General features: G+C 47.2%; 1 long non-coding RNA gene across 1 annotated transcript in view; it reads right to left on the bottom strand.

Annotated features, from left to right (window-relative positions):
- Positions 1 to 11,635: 11,635 nt before the first annotated feature.
- The window catches only part of LOC111765723 (uncharacterized), an 84,766-nt gene continuing 78,718 nt past the window's right edge, over positions 11,636 to 17,683 (bottom strand). The window contains exon 3 of the long non-coding RNA XR_011646113.1: positions 11,636 to 11,912. This is a non-coding gene — a long non-coding RNA (uncharacterized lncRNA). The remainder of the gene's footprint in view (positions 11,913 to 17,683) is intronic.

Genomic DNA, 17,683 nt, shown 5'->3' with positions numbered 1-17,683 from the left:
TTAACTGGGTGTTCTCTATTTTATCAGGCAATTCAAGTTAATAGCCCAGACGATGTGACTTCAGAGCCAGTACTTTTAACCACAACTCCATCCTGCCTGAACTGCAATTATCCTATGTAGTTTCTTGCTTATTTACTTAATACCCATGTCCCTCACTAGAATATAAGCTTCATGGAAGCAGGACCTGTTCATTTCATTCAGTGCTGAATCCTCTGGGCACAGAACAGTGTCTGGTATGGGGTAGGTGGCCAATAACTAATTGTTAAAGAAATGCAGGTGATGTTCTGCTCGGCAGCATTAACTGGCTTGGGTGTAGAGAGCCAGCTGTCAAGCATTCGCGTACCTCCTGCAGTGGCCCCCCCTCCAAAATACATACATGCACCTGTTCAAGTCAGGAGTGGTCATGGGACTTAAGGTCAATGAACTGTGGTTGGAAGTGATTTGTGTCTTTTAAAACCAGTGTCTGATTCATCGTGTTCTTCTTTAACTCTGCCATGTGCTTGACAGTGTTCAGTTAGAGGCTGCTCCATCATCTTAGGTCCTGGAATGAAGATGATCTGGAGCAGAGTTGAGCCGCCCCTTGATGGGCAGTGGTTTGAGTGTGAAATAAATCTTGGTTGTTGTAAGTCATTGGTGTGGGTGGGGGAGGAGCATTTATTATTAGAGCCTACCCTTGACAGCTTATATTCTTGACTGATAAACAATTTAGGATTCAGGGGCCAACTGGTGCTTGGAGAAGCTTCTAGTTACCTTGGAGAATTAAATGTCTGACTCCTCCTCAAATGCAAAGTAGAGATCACATGGGTGTGCATCTAGGTATAAAGTTATTTGTGATATCTAGGTGGAAAGCTAATTGTGAAGCCACTTTGAGCTATTTTTTAAACAAAATAGCAGCCAAAATTTTTACGATGAGCATGGGTTTAACTGGAACCCTCAAGTAACCACAGTTTGTTCCTAAACTCTCATATGAGGAACATTAAGTCACCAGACAATAAATTCAAATTAGGTATGTGACTGAAATAATATTCATCACTGTATTAGTCAGCCAAAGGGGTGCTGATCAAAATACCAGAAACTGGTTGGTTTTTGTAAGGAATATATATTTGGGGTAGGAGCTTACAGATACCAGGCCATAAAGCATAATTTACTTCCCTCACCAAAGTCTATTTTCACGTGTTGGAGCAAGAAGGCTGCCAATGTCTGCAAGGGTTCAGGCTTCCTGGGTTCCTTTCTTCCCGGATCTTGCTTCTCTCTGGGTTCAGGGTTCCTCTCTTCCCAGGGCTTGTTTCTTCCTGGGCTCAGGGTTCCTATCTTCCTGGGACTTGCTTCTCTTTCCTCTGTGAGCTTACTTTCCAGGGCTCCAACATCAAACTCTAACATCAAAAACCCAAACTCTGTCCTTTGCCATGCCTTTTATCTGTGCCCTAATGATGTGGCCCAATCAAAGCCTTAATCATAATTTAATCATACCCAGGTACAGACCAGTTTACAAACATAATCCAATATCTATTTTTGGAATTCCATAACTATATCAAACTTCTATACTCCACCCTCTGAATTCCAAAAAGACATTACAATATTCTAAAAAGAAACCTTAAATCAGTAACAATGCAAGCACTAAATCATATCACAATCAATTTAAAGAAAATATAGTTTCTCTGGGGCAAATTCCTATATTGCTGCAGGCCTCTGAAACTTGCAAAACAGTTTATCTGCTTCCAATACACAAATGAACAAAGGAAAAACACTTTTGTTACTATAAGGAGAATTTGGGAGTCATGGGTCCTCTACATTTCAGTAAACCTGCAGGACATGCTTCATTAGATGTCAAAGTCTGAGAGTCATTCTTAAGACATGTTTTTTTCTCCTTGGGGCCTTATGGGAACACACCCTTTCCACATTCTTGCCCAAAAGGCATTTTCTTGTTTCCACCCTTATCAAGCATCTGAGTGTTGACCAAGCTCCAGACCTCATCCTCCAAGAGTGTTGGGGTGATTGCCACACCTTTCCCAATTTCTGGGTTAGTCTTAACCCCCCTAGTACAGTGATGTGAAGACAATATTCCCCCTAACCTTTGACAAACAGGCTCAACCCTCTCAAAGCAACGAGTTGACCACCTGGCCTTCCTTAACCTTTGGCATACAGGTTTAACCCTCTCAGAGCAATTAGTTGACCACCTGGCCTTCCCTAACCTTTGGCATGCAGGCTCAACCTTCTCAGAGCAATGAGTTGACCAGGTCCACCCCTCTCAGACCTGTAGGGTGCTGACCTTAACTGCCATAATCTGTGGGGAATGTGCTCTACCCTCGCTGTACCCTGGGGCAGCAAAACTCTCCCAGAACATTGGGTGGGAACATCCACCCTCTTGAACTGCTGGTGCAAACTCGCCCTCTCTGTGCATATGGGTGGGGTTCCTCTCTTGGCCCAAGGTGATGTCCTAATTCCAGATCTCAGCTTCCATGGTTTTCCTCTTAAAGCTGTTTCTCCCTCAATCTCTCCTTTCCACGTCTCTTTCAGTCCAAACTGACAGTGGTTTTGTTCATACAGCTCTCTCAAAAACCTTGTTGGTTTAGCATGCAAGAAGCAAGGGTCAAAGCCATCAGACAGTAAGACTTTCCACAAGGCTTTCTGAAATAACTGCATCTTCAATGTTGATTTACAAGTTCCAAGTTTAGTTGAGTCCTCTAATGGGACACTTTATTCTGGTGCTTGATTTCCAGAGGCTTGGAATTTCCAGAATTAGTTTCTGTTTTCTTTGTGCCTGACAGTTCGGCGCTCAGTTATATCTCTCTTGTAGCATTTTGCTATAAGCTGCAAGCAGAATCCAAGCCACATTCTCTGGGTTTACTTTGGAAATTTCTTCAGCTAAATGCCCAGGCTTGCCATTTTCAAATTCTTCCTTCCATAAAACACCGGGAGTTAATTTTGTTAAGTTCTCTGCAACTTTAAAACGCAGATCACCTTTCCTCCAGTTTCCAATAATGTTTCATCATTTACTTCTAAGGCATCATAAAAAGTCTTTTTAGCATCCATATTGCTATCAGCAGTCTTTTCAAAGCAATTCAGGCCTTTTCCATTATGCATCTCATAATTCCTCCAAAAAATACCCCTTACCCATTTATAAAACTGTTTCAGCATTTTGGTAATTGCAAAAACACTTCCCCACGCCTCGGTACCAAATTCTGTATTAGTCAGCCAAAGGGGTGCTGATGTAAAATATCAGAAATTGGTTGGTTTTTATAAAGAATATATATTTGGGGTAGGAGCTTACAGATACCAGGCCATAAAGTATAATTCACTTCCCTCACCAAAGTCTATTTTCACATGGTGGAGCAAGTTGGCTGCCGACATCTGCGAGGGTTCAGGCTTCCTGGGTTCCTCTCTTCTAGAGTCTTGCTTCTCTCTGGGTTCAGGGTTCCTCTCTTCCCAGGGCTTGCTTCTTTCTGGGCTCAGGGTTCCTGTCTTCCTGGGGCTTGTTTCTCTTTCCTCTGTGAGCTTACTTCCCAGGGCTCCAGCTTAAGGCTTCAGCATCAAACTCCGACATCAAAACTCCAACATCAAAAACCCCTCAACTCTGTTCTTTGCCATGCCTTTTATCCGGGAGTCCACACTACTTAGCCATGCCCTAATGACATGGCCCAATCAAAGCTTTAATCATAATTTAATCATACCCAGGTACAGACCAGTTTACAAACATAATCCAGTATCTATTTTTGGAATTCATAACTATATCAAACTGCTATACCATCTCATAAAGCTTGTGGGTATCGGCTCACACTCACAAATTTTATGACCCCGATTAAGAATATGGTGAGTCACTTGTTTTGTTTAGCATGTGTTATTCCTGGTGAATTAGTGGAGATTCTTTGGTTGCAAGTTAAAGAATTGGTGAGAGGTAGCTTGAGGGGGGAAAAAAAGGAGAATTATAATGATGCTGGGTGTGTAGAACCCAAGGGCAGGAATGCTTCAGGACTCAGGAAGGTCTAGAATCAGAACTGGAAGGCTCTTGGGACTTGTCCTTGTATCTGCTTTTCTCTGTGATTCTACTTCACCTTCATTCTCTCTGCAGCCTGGATTTCTCTCTTTTGTGCCCAAGATAGAATATGTTCACTGCTTTCCCCTCTACCTGGCTCCCAAGTTTACTTCACATGTTAATTCCTATTTGAGTTTGCAGCCTCTTACTCCCAATTCCATATTCCCAAGAAAGGGAAACTGACCAGTGCATCTTGGGCCATGGCCAACGGACAGGTACAAGCATGGCCTATTCTGGAGAAGAGTGTCTAAGCATATCCCCCCAACAGTTCCGTTAACATCTGGAGACACCCATTACATTAATCTTCCCTCAAGCTGGCACAGAGTTTTATTATGTTTAGTGAAAATAAAAGAAGATACAATGACATGACTTACATGGTTGGCAGATGAGTCAGGCACGCTTCCTCCCCTTTTATATTTCAGAATACTCCATCTTGGGAGAGCTTGGTTGCTCCCTCACAGGGCAGAGTTCTTGTCGATGTTTCATTTTCAGCACAGCCCTCTGTTGGGCTCCAGCACTGAGGGGAGTCCATGAGGTATTGCGTGTTTGACTACCAAGTGCTCATTAAGGCATTGGCCCACAGTCCTGAGCTACTTGCCTCACTTTCTCTGAATCCCACAGACCCTACTTGGCACTGGTAGACTGTCTTGTGGCAAAGGGAGTCCTTTTCCACTTGGCTTTTGTTCTGTGTATTACCCTTTTTGTTATTTTTTTTGGCCAAGGAGAGATCTTCTTTACCTCCTCCAGAGGACTCTGCAGACCCCTACCCTCTGGCATTTTCCACAATGCCTCTGAGTTGCTGGGAGTTCACAGGGTCACATTTATCCACAGTCAAGTCTAATGGGTATGAATTTTTTTTTGTAATATTAAACTTTATTTTTAGAGAGGTTTTAGATATACATTTACAGAAACAATAATGGGTATAAATGTGCTTCACAACATTCAGCTTCAAGAAACATATTTCTTCTTTTTTAAAAAACTCAAATGAGTAAATTCATTTGTGAACCTGCCAACTAATGGGAAGCCCAATGTAGCCATTACTGGAGCTGGCCCCTATTGCCACGGGGTCAGATGGGGATCCTGGGGTTTACACGAGGCCAGGAAGCTTTGAGGAACCTGGTCCTTGGTCCATGTGAATGGTCAGCACAAGAGTTGCATTCTTTGCTATAGGATGTGGCTGATGAGCTGCAGCTGGCCCCTACCACCTGTGCTGCACGTGGGCTTGGAGAAACACTCTGTAGAGCTCACTTGGCTCTTGGGTCTCAAGGCCACAGGGCTCTGTAAGAGGTGGTGCAGGCCTCCACCACAGGGTGTCCCTCTCCCTAGAGTTCTTCTGTCTCCAGAGCCTTTGCTTCCCCTCTGAATCAGGTAACACCTGCTCCTTTAATCTTTAGAACTTTAGATTCTAAAGTTTAGAGTCTAAACTTTAGAACACCCATCTCATGTCTTTGAGCCTGGACATTAGAAATCAAAGGCCTGTAAAGTCTCTCAGGAGGCAAGAGAAGCTCCTACTTCCAGGATATTGGCATGGGCAGATGTGGAGGTGGGTACTGTTATGTAAAATAAAATGGCCACCTGCGTTTTCCAAGAAAGAATTTTTCAGAAGACAAAAACAATTGACCTGCAGGGACTTCCTGAGAAAGATGGAACATTGGCACATACCCTACAGAAATGCAGATAAGCGATATGGGGTGATGAACCAGTTTTGGTCCAGGAGAGGGAGCTTATCAGATTGGACATACCATACTAACCACAGTGTATCTGCTTTCCCCTCTTTAAGATCCCCCTACATAAAATGGAACTTAATGCCAGAAAACCTTTCCTTGCTTGCTTCCCTCTATAGGTGCTCCCCCCTTTCAACTTCCTTAGTAGAGCTCCCCTCTACTTTCTGAATTGATGCTGCCTGACTCATGAGTTGCTCAATAAACCTGTGAGTTCCTAAATTTCATGAAAAGCTTTTCTTTTAACAATACCATTTTTTCCTTCTTGGTGAGTCTTGAAAGCTAGATGCCACTGATTTCTTCATGATGAGAAGCTGCCACACGCACCTGTTTGCACAGCACCTTGCAGTTTTCCCACCATGAAAGGAGAGGAAGGCCTCCACCCAGGCTGCAGACCGCAGCCTTGAAAGGTTCCCTTCCAAGTTCCCCATCCCCAGAGGCTGCAGGAACAGTGGCAATGTTGGGGGAGGACCCCTCCCTGTGCCACTTCCTATTGAGGGAGTGAGCGTGGGAGTGTCTTGACAAAGTTGAAATGTTCTAAGCCATGACTCCCAGGAATGAGCCTCTCTGGTGCTGAAGGATTATTACCAAACCTTAACTGGTGATGCATTTGGAGAAAGACCTTGATCAAAGGGGTGAAATATTAAATAAAATAGAGTTTTATGGCTAAGAGATTTCAAAGTGAGTTGGGAGGTCATTCTGGAGGTTACACTGTGTTAGCCATAGTAAGCAAAGCCTCAAACCAAAGTGCTCCTGAGGGTCCTAGGGATGAACAGACACCATAGACAAGCTGCATGTCCATGTAAAATCAATACCCTCCTTTGTGAGCTCTATCTGAGAACATATAAAAAGCTATCTCCCCAATATAACAATTATACTCATTTATAAATCCCCTAATCATGATTCTTCTATTTCTTTTATTTGAACCAATAATTTTCAATTTACTTGTTAAACATATTTCTCAGAGACTTAAAGCCTTTGGATTGTTCCTATGCCAGTGGAGCCCTGAAACCTAGCTGGGTTGTGGCCAAATCCTGCTCTCCAGAAAATGATGATGATGAACCAGACCCAGCCCAAAAGCAAGTAGTGTCTTCAAACACAAGCGAAACAATTCCTTTCCTCTGCCCCATAATGTCTACATCCCTTCTCAGCCTGGAGAGGTCAGAGTGGACATCATCCCAAATCCCTCAAGACTGAGGAATGAACAAAAGTAAGGGAGGTGTATAACTACTGTCTAAAGCGGATTTATTGTTTTGTAGTTATTATCTTATGTTAACTTAGTAACTTGTAACATTCTTAATAAAAATAGGACAATTATTTAAAAAGTGCTATCATCAATTGTAACAAGTGTTGCACATCAATGCAAGGTACTGGTGATGGGGTGGTACAAGGGAATCCTGTATTTTATGCATGCTTGTTCTGTAAATCCACAACTTCTCTAATTAAAAAAGTGTCCCAAGAATGCAGTACATTACTGAGCATTTATTTATAATGATTAGGTATTAAATAATAGTTGATTATTCATTGTAACACATAAAGAAGAGGCCTTCTGGCTACGCGCTTCCCCAGGAGACATAGGACTTGAGCTTTTGGAATATTTTTTACAGCCCTGAGCTCCAACTGGAGCTCTTTTGACCCTCTAAATTGTAAGCCCACAAAGGTCAGCATCCCCCGTCTTCATCACCTCTGTCCTCCCACTGCACTTGAACTCTACAGGTCTCCGTAATGAGTCCATGAATTGACTTCTTTGTGCTCCCAGCTCTTCATTTAATCATTCAAGTGAAGAGAAAACTCTTGCCGCATTGCCCTGTAGACCTTCAGGAAGGAAACACTTGTGATGTTTTACATCTGACCCAAGATCAGTATGGCACAATTCCCAGGAGAATCTTGTGAACAAATGCGTTGAGTGTGTCCACAACCCTTCCAGGGAGTGGGAAGGAAATGAGCTGACTGTGCACACAAAGGTCCAGAATTTGAAGCCAACATCCCTCCCTCCAGTGGGGGTTTCCAGTTAGGTTCCGTCATTCTCTGAACTCCCGCTCTCCAAATATAAAAACTTGGCAACGTTATTATTCAAAATTCTCTGTGTGAATCAAAACCACTCTATAATAAGCTGTGCTTCGGCAACACCGTTGAAGTTTCAGGACTCCCAGTGGCAGGGTGGAGCGTGTGCTGCTGGCACCTCTCAGCTCACCTCCAATAGAAGCACCTCCTGGGCCTGTATTGTTCACACATTGTGAAGATGCCTTGTAAGAAAGTTGAAAAGCCTGTGAGGAAAGTAGTTGAGCCTAAGAGGCCTGAAAAAAAATCCATAAATTAGAAGAAAAATTGAAAAGTGATCAAGTGTATTGTGAGGTGAAAACATGAAAGGCATAATAATAACCATGCACATTTCCCCATGTGTCATGCATACAATTTATTTTCTGTACGTTTTATGCATTAATTTGGAATCTCAAACAAACAATTGCCTTGTTCATTTATGTTAGTGTGTATGTGTACCCTATGGAGTATAAAGAGTGTTTATATGTTGGTTGCGATGGAGAAGGAAATGTAACTCAAATCCAACAATGTCCAGCATTATTGTCTTACACACAAAAGTACCCCCTAATGAACTCATTAAATGTTAATTAATTAGGTAATTGTTAAATGCTTTAGACCAGTGGTTCTCAGACCTTACAGTGCATCAGAATCCCCTTGAGAGCTTGTTAAAACTCAAATTGATGGACCTTACCACCAGAATTTCTGATTTAATAGGTTTAGATTGGAGTCTGAGAATCTGTGACTCTAAGAATTTCCCAAGTGATCAGATGTTCCTGATCCAGGCTCGCACGCTGATAACCACGGGGCCGCATTTTTCAGAGCTTCTTGGTGGACTGTAATGTAAGAGTTTGAGGGCTTTAGTGATAGGGAGAATATTGGCTGGAGTTTGGGGATAGGCTGGAATACATTATCATATTCCCCTACTTGTCAACTACTGAAAAATAGATGTTCACTATCTGAAAATTTACAATCTGGCATAGTTATTGGAACAGACTTGAATGAAATTATCCATTATGCCTTTGCAGCCAACTCAGGCTTCCTAGGGAGTTCACTCACCCACTCTCAAATCAGCACAGAAGCATATCCTCCAGGTAGTCTGTGGAGGGCCTGCCTGCCCAGCAGGCCCAAGGCTCGGGGTCAGAAACTTTCCTGAGGGATGGGCCAAGCTGGGAAGAGAATAGCTGCCTGAAAGGGGATTCACAGCCCTGCAAGAAGAGCGAGAAAAGCCTCTGCATTATTACACTGCTCAATTAAAAGCCCTTTCATTACTGGGGAAAACAGTTCAGAGAAGTCTGGCCTGGAGCCTGCAGCTGAGGAAACCAGAGCCGTGGGCAAGTTATTAAGTGCCTTGTAAAAGCCCCACAGGGCCACTCAAGGAGTCCCAGGCTGGCCACTGGGGAGAAGGAACTGAAGGGCCCCTTGGCCACTACTGGGGAGTGGGGAAGGGTCAGTGCCTCTGGGTGGGCGCTGCAGGCCAGTGACACCAGGACCCACACCAGACCCAGGAAAAGGAGGAAAAAGGGAAAGAATGAAGTGAGAGTGTTCCATTCTCAGCTTTAGGATGCCAAGTGGGGATTTAGACATTTTGGAGAAATGGAGCAGACTAGGAAGCATTTGCTCTAAGGGTCAGGAACCCTTCTCACCTCTCATACCTCTCTTGCAGTATTGTTTGTCAGAACTTGTCACGGGCTTCTTGAGACAGGCCTAGAAACTAAAGTTTCTTCTTGGTATTAGACCAGAAGCCGTGCACATTCAAGTTTTCCCATCCTGTGAGGTAAGCTAGATTGAGGTTCCAAGACTTTCAAACACTGTTTGTATTTATTTAAAGACTGCAAAATTCATTCTGATGCTCCTCTCTCACATTTGTTAGTTCTTGGTCTTCCCATCTGGAAAATGGGGCTAGGAAATACCTGTCCTATCCACTGGTATGAGGGTATGTGGGATCAGTACACTTGGAAACGTACATGAACGGATTACTAGAATATTGACTGAGAGTGCAAGTTTGTGTCTTGAGATTGTAAATTCTTAACTCCAGGAAGCAGATGTGGCTCAAGTGATTGGGCTCCCATCTACTTTACAGGAGGTCCAGGGTTCGATTCCTGGTGAAGGCAAACTGGTCTGTCAGGAGTGCTGGCCCACGCAGAGAGCTGGCACAGCAAGATGATGCAACAAAAAGAGACACAGAAGAGAGACAATAAGAGATGCAGCAGACCAGGGAGCTGAGGTAGTGTGAGAGATTGAGCACCTCTCTCCGTCTCCAGGAGGTCCCAGGATCAGTTGCTGGTACTGCCTAAAGAGAAGACAAGCAGACACAGAAGAACACACAGTGAATGGACAGAGAGCAGACAACACTGGGGGGAGGGGGCAGTTTGAGTAAATAAAATAAATAAATCTTAAAAGAAAAATTCTTCACTTCATGGGGGCAGGGCGTGCTCTGATTTTTCACTGGGATCCTTAACTCTTAAAATAGTGAATGACTCATAGTAAGCACTCCTAAACAAAAGTTCGTTGAATGAATAAATGAATGGAAAATAAGAAGAAAAAAACCATAAAATTAGAACTTCACAACTGAAGGGGTCCTTAGAGATCATTTCAAATCTGAATTTTTAAGTCCCAACAAGATTGATCCTTCTCTTCAAGCTATTGCAGCCTCAAGGATCAACAAGCAGGCATACAAAATGGAGCTTGGCCCAAGTCTCATATGCAGTTTCTCTCACTGCTTTGCAGGGACATGAAACTAATTTTGAAAACACCTTTAGCTCTAATTACTGGCTCTTTTTTTTTTTTTTTTGGCGAGAGAAGAAAAAAACAGAACACCAACATACCAGTCCAGCCCTGAACATGACATGTCTGGTCCTATTTCATTTTTTAAAAGTAAAAAATATGTATTTTGAAACCTTCTTGCAATTCCAGGTTCATGGTGGGGTCAAAACACACATATCATCCATGAGCCCTTCTCAGTCGTAGCAAGAGCCAGATTGTAGTTGGCATCAGCTTGTTCTCCTGAAGGCTTCTCCAACATCTTGGACCCACCAGCAGATCATCTCTCTGCTAGAACAAGCTGGCTGGCAATTGTCAACTGGAAAGGACTTCAGCTGTCTTGTGGTGCCTCTACTAACAGAGGTTGTGTGGCTTGCCAAGGTCACCCATATCCCAGCCCCAAGGACACTGCTCATCGACTGAGCCTGAACAGGCCCTCAGGGCCTGCCTTGCCGTGGGATGTGAGTGAGGTAACCCAGCAGGCTGTGGGTCAACGGCAGGGGAAGTTGCAACCGTCCCCTGCAGCTCCTCACTCTGTACTTCTCACCTGCTAGAGCACGAGAGGCGACGTCTGTTCGTGGACGTCCTCCAACCTTCCTGAGCTTTCCCTGGCTCTTTCCTCAGCACAGGAGCTTTGAAGGAGGAGATGCTTGCAGGAGCAGAAGGAAAGGTGCACAAGGATGTTACCTAGGGCAGTTAACAGGAGTTACCTCAGGCAGTGGGATTAGAGGGGCGAGATGGAGATGAATTTTTCCTTTATCCACCTCTGTGTTGCTTGACTTGTTACAACCAGCATGCATTACACACTTTTTCAAGTCCAATAAAAATGAAAAAGCAAGTTGCAAAAGGATACACATAGTATGAGATCATGCATATAAAATGCAAAATCACACATTAAGCAATACTATGCAGTTTACAGATCTATACCTCGGGAACAAAAGCGTAAAACATGCCCCAGACTACACATCAGCTGGGAGAGCAGTTAGAGAAGGGAGCGGTGGGATCAGAGGAAGGCAACTTCAACTAGGTCTGTAACATTTTGTTCCCTAGGAAAAAAAAAAAGAAGCAAACTCAAAGCAAATATGGCAAAAAGTTAATGTTTATTGGAGTGGGTGATGGGTACTTGGGTGTCACATTATTCTCCGTAATTTTCCATATGTTTGAAATATTTCAGAAGCTAAAAGCTTAATTACAATCAAGGGGGAAAAGGAAAAAAAGACTGAGTTTACCCTATTGGTAATTGTCCAGGTGTAAGAAAGGAAGCAAGCCGAGAGGAAGGAAGGCAGGAAGGATTAAAATGAGTTTTGGAGACTTCATTTGCTTTCCTGATTTTCCTTATTCTTCCACAGTGTCTTGTTCTGAAATAAAACATTCAAGAGGCAGAATTAATGTCCTCTGGAGAAATGGATGAACACATGGATGGATGAATGGGCAGATGGACAAATGGACGGACGAACAGTTTAAAGAGCCAAGACACCAGGCTCTCCATCACTGAGACTTACAGAGGCTGGCCCCTGGGCTGTGGGGCTGCACCATGGCTGCCACCTGTGGCTGTAAGACAATGGATTCATGAAATTGGGCCTTTTGCTTTAGCCTGCCAGGCTACAAGTACCTGCACGCCAGGATATCACTGGCGTCCTTCCCCAGCTCTGAGCTGAGAGCTGTGGCTGTGGGGACTGGCAGGGACTGGCAGGGACAGTGTACTACCTCAATTCTTCCTCAAAAGATTCTCTGGATATATAATGATTAAGGCTTTGGCTGGGCCACATCAGTAGGACGTTGAGTCCCTGCCCCCTTGGTGGGCAGAGACTTGCAGAGAAACTGCACCGCAGAGAAGGAAATTTTGAGTTTTGAGCTGGAGCCTGGGAAGTAAACACACAGAAGAAGAACACAGAGGAATAGAGATGGCTCCTTAGACACAGCAGAAGCCCCGGGGAGAGAGACAGGGCCCTTTGCCTGATAGTCTACAGCTGGCCTTATGGAAAGAGCACAGCAGCTGAGCCCAGAGAGAAACAAGCCCTTGGAAGAGAGGAACCCAGGAAGCCTGAACTCTTGGCAGACGTCCGCAGCCATCTGGCCCCAGCACCTGGCAATAGACTTTGGCGATGGAAGTAACTTATGCTTCATGGCCTGGTAACAGTAAGCTTCTACCCCAAATAAATACCCTTTATAAAAGCCAAAAAAAAAAAAAGACTTTGGAAAATGGTGGATGGGGCAGGTATTTTTGAATTTACTCCTTTTCTTGGGGTGTGCCTCCTGGGACTGGGGAGTTGAGGGCCTGGCCAGGGCTCCAGCTGAGGGCATGTCCCCTGGCTCAGAGGTCAGTACTCGTCCAGCGGCCAGCCCTTGTGGGCTCTAAAGCCAGCAGGGACCACGTGCTCAACCCACCCAGGCAACAGCAAGTATGGACAGAGCTCTTACTAAGCTCCGGAGGCTGTACACGTGTCAGATGTGATTTCATTCTCCCAGCAGCCTAGCAGTTAGGTGAGTTGTGTGGCTGCGAGGCAGGTGCTAAGAGATGTGTGGAAAACGAACCTGCCGAGGCAGGTCAGGATTGGGCTGGGAAGGCCGCGGGGGGCGTGCTAAGGATCTCCCCACCCGGTGATGGGAGCTATCAAGGGCTTTTAATAGGGGGCTAAGGGACTGGGGGAGGGCAGCCTGAAGGGCTGGCAGGCAGCGGGGAGCTGGCCGCCGTGACTGCGCCTGAAGGACGCTGGGGAGAGACGACAGCTGGGGCCCCAAGGAGAGGAGAGCGCTCCCCGCTTCGCAGAGCAGCAGCTGCAAGAGGACCGGGGAAGGGGAGCCGAGCGGAGGCGGCTCTGGGCCTGGGGATCTTGCGCCTGTCCGCCTCCTCTCCGGGACTCATTTCCCACGTCTGGAACATGACGGGCTGGACGCCGCCTCTCCTGCTACGATGACGGTGGGTTACATTTCCGCTGCCCCGAGGGTGGGGAGAGCCAGCAGTGTGCCTGGCAGCACCGGGAGCACCAGGGACACTGCCACGCGGCAGGGAGCGGCGGGACACGCGGGAGCCTGCTGGCCACACAGCAAGCAGAACGGCACTGCTCGAGGCAAAGGGCAGCAGGCGCTGCCGAGGCGCCGCGTGGTGGCCAACGGGCTGCCGCGGGCGCAGGCACCGCATCCCCTCTTTACGGTCCCGTCTTCACAGCCCCGTGTTTTCTCAGCCGGGAGGCGCCAGGCCTCTGATCAAATGGCTTTTGCCGTCCTCCTTACGGTCAAGTTTAAGCTTGGGTTAGCGAGCAGGAAAGAGCAAACAGTGCAGCAGCCTCACAACCACCCCGTCCCTGCAGCCTCAATCTCCTCGTGTGCGAAGGAGGGGGTGGAATCACCTAAGGGTCCCTCCTGACCCCCACCTTCTGGAGCCAGCGGTCAGAACGACGCCCTGGAGACCACAGCCAGCAGGGCGGCGCTCTCTGCCTCGGAGCCTGGGCGCCTCCTGCCTTTCCTGTGCAGCCTGGGAGTTAGAGGCTGAAAGCTCTGATGACTGAGTTCAAAGCCTGACCCTTTCTTATCCACTTTCAGCTGTCTAGCCTCTGCAAGTAATGTGAACTCTCTGTGCCTCAGTTTCCCCATGCCTGGCAGACGAAAGGTCCATGTGGCCTTGGACACTGGGGATGATAATGCTACCTACGTCATTATTAGGAATATTAAGTGAGGAAATAAAAGTAAAACCTTTAGCACAGAGCCAGGCACACTGTAGGAGCTCAATTAACATCAGTATTTACTGAGAACCAGGCACTGTACAAGCCTCCGGGCTGAACTACTTACCTATTAGCCTGACATGCAGGGCCCCTGCCCCGACAGACCTACTGTATGGAGGGGAGGTGGATACTTAATCAGTGCTCGTGCATCAGCAGGGGTTAGCCAGTGTGCATGTGCTCTGCTAGGGAAGCAGGTGTGTTGCAGGAACACATAAAAGGGGCACCTGCCCCAGATTTGGGATTCAGGGAAGGCTTCTTGCTGCCTCGAATGCTTGCCTTTGTCTGGAATATATTCCTTCCAATATCTGCCTGGCTCACTTCACACATTAGTCAGGGTGTGCTCAGGCATCACCTCGCCCAAGGAGCCTTCCTTGATCTTTAGGTCCAGAATAGCCCCTACCACACCCCTTTCATTTTTCTTCCCCTTATCCTACTCTATTTTCTTTATAGTACTTATACCATTCACTATTATACTATAGATCCCCCTTTTTATAAAAATTTATTTTATTTCTCTCCCCTTCCCCCCCCAACCCTGGTTGTCTGTTCTCTGTGTGTATTTGCTGTGTCTTCTTTGTCCGCTTCTGTTGTCAGCAGCACGGCAATCTGTGTTTCTTTTTGTTGCGTCATCTTGCTGTGTCAGCTCTCCGTGTGTGTGGCGCCATTCCTGGGCAGGCTGCACTTTCTGTTGCGCTGGGCAGCTCTCCTTACGGGGTGCACTCCTTGCACGTGGGGCTCCCCTACATGGGGACACCCCTGCATGACACTGCACTCCTTGCGTGCATCAGCACTGCGCATGGGCCAGCTCCACACGGGTCAAGGAGGCCCGGGGTTTGAACCGCGGACCTCCCATGTGGTAGATGGACGCCCTAACCACTGGGCCAAGTCCGCCACCCCAGATCCCTTTTTAAAAGGACATGTTTATTAATCATTTACCTGTTATAAGGTAAGTTTGATGAGAGAGGGGGCTTGATCTGCCCATTTTTCATTCCCTCCTCTAGTCCCAGTGTGCAGGGCAGTGCCTGGCCCACAGTGAGCTGTCTGTAAATGCCCCTGGTGAATGAAGCAGCTCCAGACTGGATCCTGCAGGATGGCCGGGGATTGGCTGGGGAGAGGGGAGAAAATCCAGGTGTAGGAAACAGCATGTACAAAGGCCAAGAGAGGAGAGCGAGCAGAACATTTTAACATGACAAGTATGCTAGCCAGGGTCCTTTCCGAAGCAGAAGCCAAGAAGGGATTAGACCTACGAGAGATCTACTGGCAGAAAGTTCCTGAAGGACAAAGGAGGAGACAGAGGAGGCTTTCCAATCATGATGCAGGTCTGACACCTGTAAACGGAGAAGGGGGCGGGGGGGGGGGGAGGGCGGGATGGACAGTGTTGTGGCTGGAATCCTGTCCTCCATAGCATGTCTGAGTCACCCCCGTCATGTGGATGAAACTCCTTGGTAACGAGGATCTTTGAAGGTCCTATTATGAGGCCAAACTGAATCAGGGAGGGCCTAAATCCAATGTGATGAAGCCCTCCTAAGCAGAGGACATGTGGCACAGGAGGAGTGAGTGAGGAGGAAACAAGGAGACTGGTGGCCATGTGACAGAGGCAGAGACTGAGGTCTGGGTTGCCCACAAGCCACCAACAGAATGCTCCGGCCTTCAGAGACAGCAAGATCCTGCCGACACCTTGACGGGGACTTGTAGCCTCCAGAACTGAGAGACAATAAATTCCTGCCGATGAGGCCAATCAGTCTGTAGTAGCTGTTACAGCAGCTCTGGCAACCATGGCAGATAGGAAGAGCCCCAGTGCTCTAACTTCTAAGAGTTTCCACCAGGCCATGGGGAGCCCCAGAGCTGAAGCTGTCCATCAGAGGAACCCCGGACAGGCAGGAATGGGCCTGGACAAGTGCTCTGCTTCGCTCAGTCTTTGGCCGGAGGCAGCTCGGGGGATGTGTGGCCTCAGTGTGAACGTGCATGGGTCCAAGGCGCGGGCACTGAGGCTGGTGGAGCATTCTGCTCCCTGCAGCAGGGCATTTCCATGGCTGCCCCAGCGCGCAGAGGGCAAGGAGGAAGCGTGAGAGACGAATCCGGAGGGCGAGGCAGGAGCCAGGCCTTGAAGGGTCCTTTAGCCCATATGAAAGAGGTGGACTTTATCTTGAGGGCAAGGAGAGGTCGTGGTATGGCTTTGTGCAGGGGAGGCATCTGACTAGATTTGCAGGTTAGAAGGATCACGATGGCCTCAGTGTGGAAAACGGAAATTCAAACCTGTTCAAAGGCTAGAGCCGTAGTCCAGGCTGCAGGGGCTTGAGGTGATCAAGGCACACCTTGTTACCTGAGGGGAGGGGTCAATGGTAGGGGGATGGGAGGGAGAGGCCATGGGGGTTGGTCTTGGGAGCATGAGGCTGGGAAGTAAGTGTTCGTGCTGTCGCTGGTGAGAGGTGACGAAGCTGGATTGATGGTGTTGGAGAGAGGAGGACTGAGAGGAGAACTGACAGGCGGGTTGGGGGTGGCTGCCGGTTCAGGGTTCTCACAGAGGTTAAGGATGAGGCCCAGGTTTCTGACTTGCAGGTTAATGGGGCACAGCGGGACCATTCCATTCTTCTTCTAGCCCACAGATCACCGTTGAGAGAATCAGAGGAAGGGGCCACCGGGGCAGTGGCAGCCTCTGCCGAGGTGAGGGCCTGCAAGGGGAAGGGCTGGGGTCCCCTCCCATGCTCCCTCTCGGCTGGGTGCTCCTGTGCACAACACAATCTGCACATTCACACACAGTGGCCCTGAGATAGGAGACAGAGGGGAAAGCTGCCGAGCTGGGGCTCAGTAGGGTGGGTCTGAGGTGTCTCAGAGTAATGTGAGATTGAGTCTTATTTTTTTTTCCTATTGAGTTGAAATTCACTTACTGTAAAATTAATCATTTTAAAGTAAACAGTTCAGGGGCATTTAACCCTTCAAAATGTTGTGCAGCCATCACCTCTATCTAGTGCCAGAATATTTTCATCACACGTGGTACACTTGGGGTGGACAGCATTCAAGGTTCCAGCAGTCAAAGCTTGGTGTGTTTCCGGGAAGTTACGGGCTCAGAAATCCCATCCAGAGCCATGTCACACGGCTAGGCTGTGTCATACTGCCACCCCAGACCAAACCAGGGTTCTGTTAGTGAAGAAGGCGAGAGTGGATAGTAGGTAGGCCAGAGGTTCATAAGCTTTAGTGTGAATCAGAATCACCTGGAGGGCTTGTTAAAACTCAGATTGCCCTCCCCCTCCCCTGCGGCTTCTGATTCAGTAGGTCTGGGGTAGGGCCCTGTACTTTACATTGCTAACAAGTTCCTGGTTGGTGCTGAAGCCTTGTGGAGCACACTTTGAGAACTGCTGACAACCAGCAGAGTCTGCTGCCCCAGGTCATAGCACTAGCATGGGGTTAGG

The sequence above is a fragment of the Dasypus novemcinctus genome, chromosome 17 (genome assembly GCF_030445035.2).
Source record: "Dasypus novemcinctus isolate mDasNov1 chromosome 17, mDasNov1.1.hap2, whole genome shotgun sequence".
Lineage (NCBI taxonomy): Eukaryota > Metazoa > Chordata > Mammalia > Cingulata > Dasypodidae > Dasypus > Dasypus novemcinctus.
The sequence above is the reverse complement of the archived record's forward strand: the minus strand, read 5'-3'. Positions and strand labels throughout refer to the sequence as shown.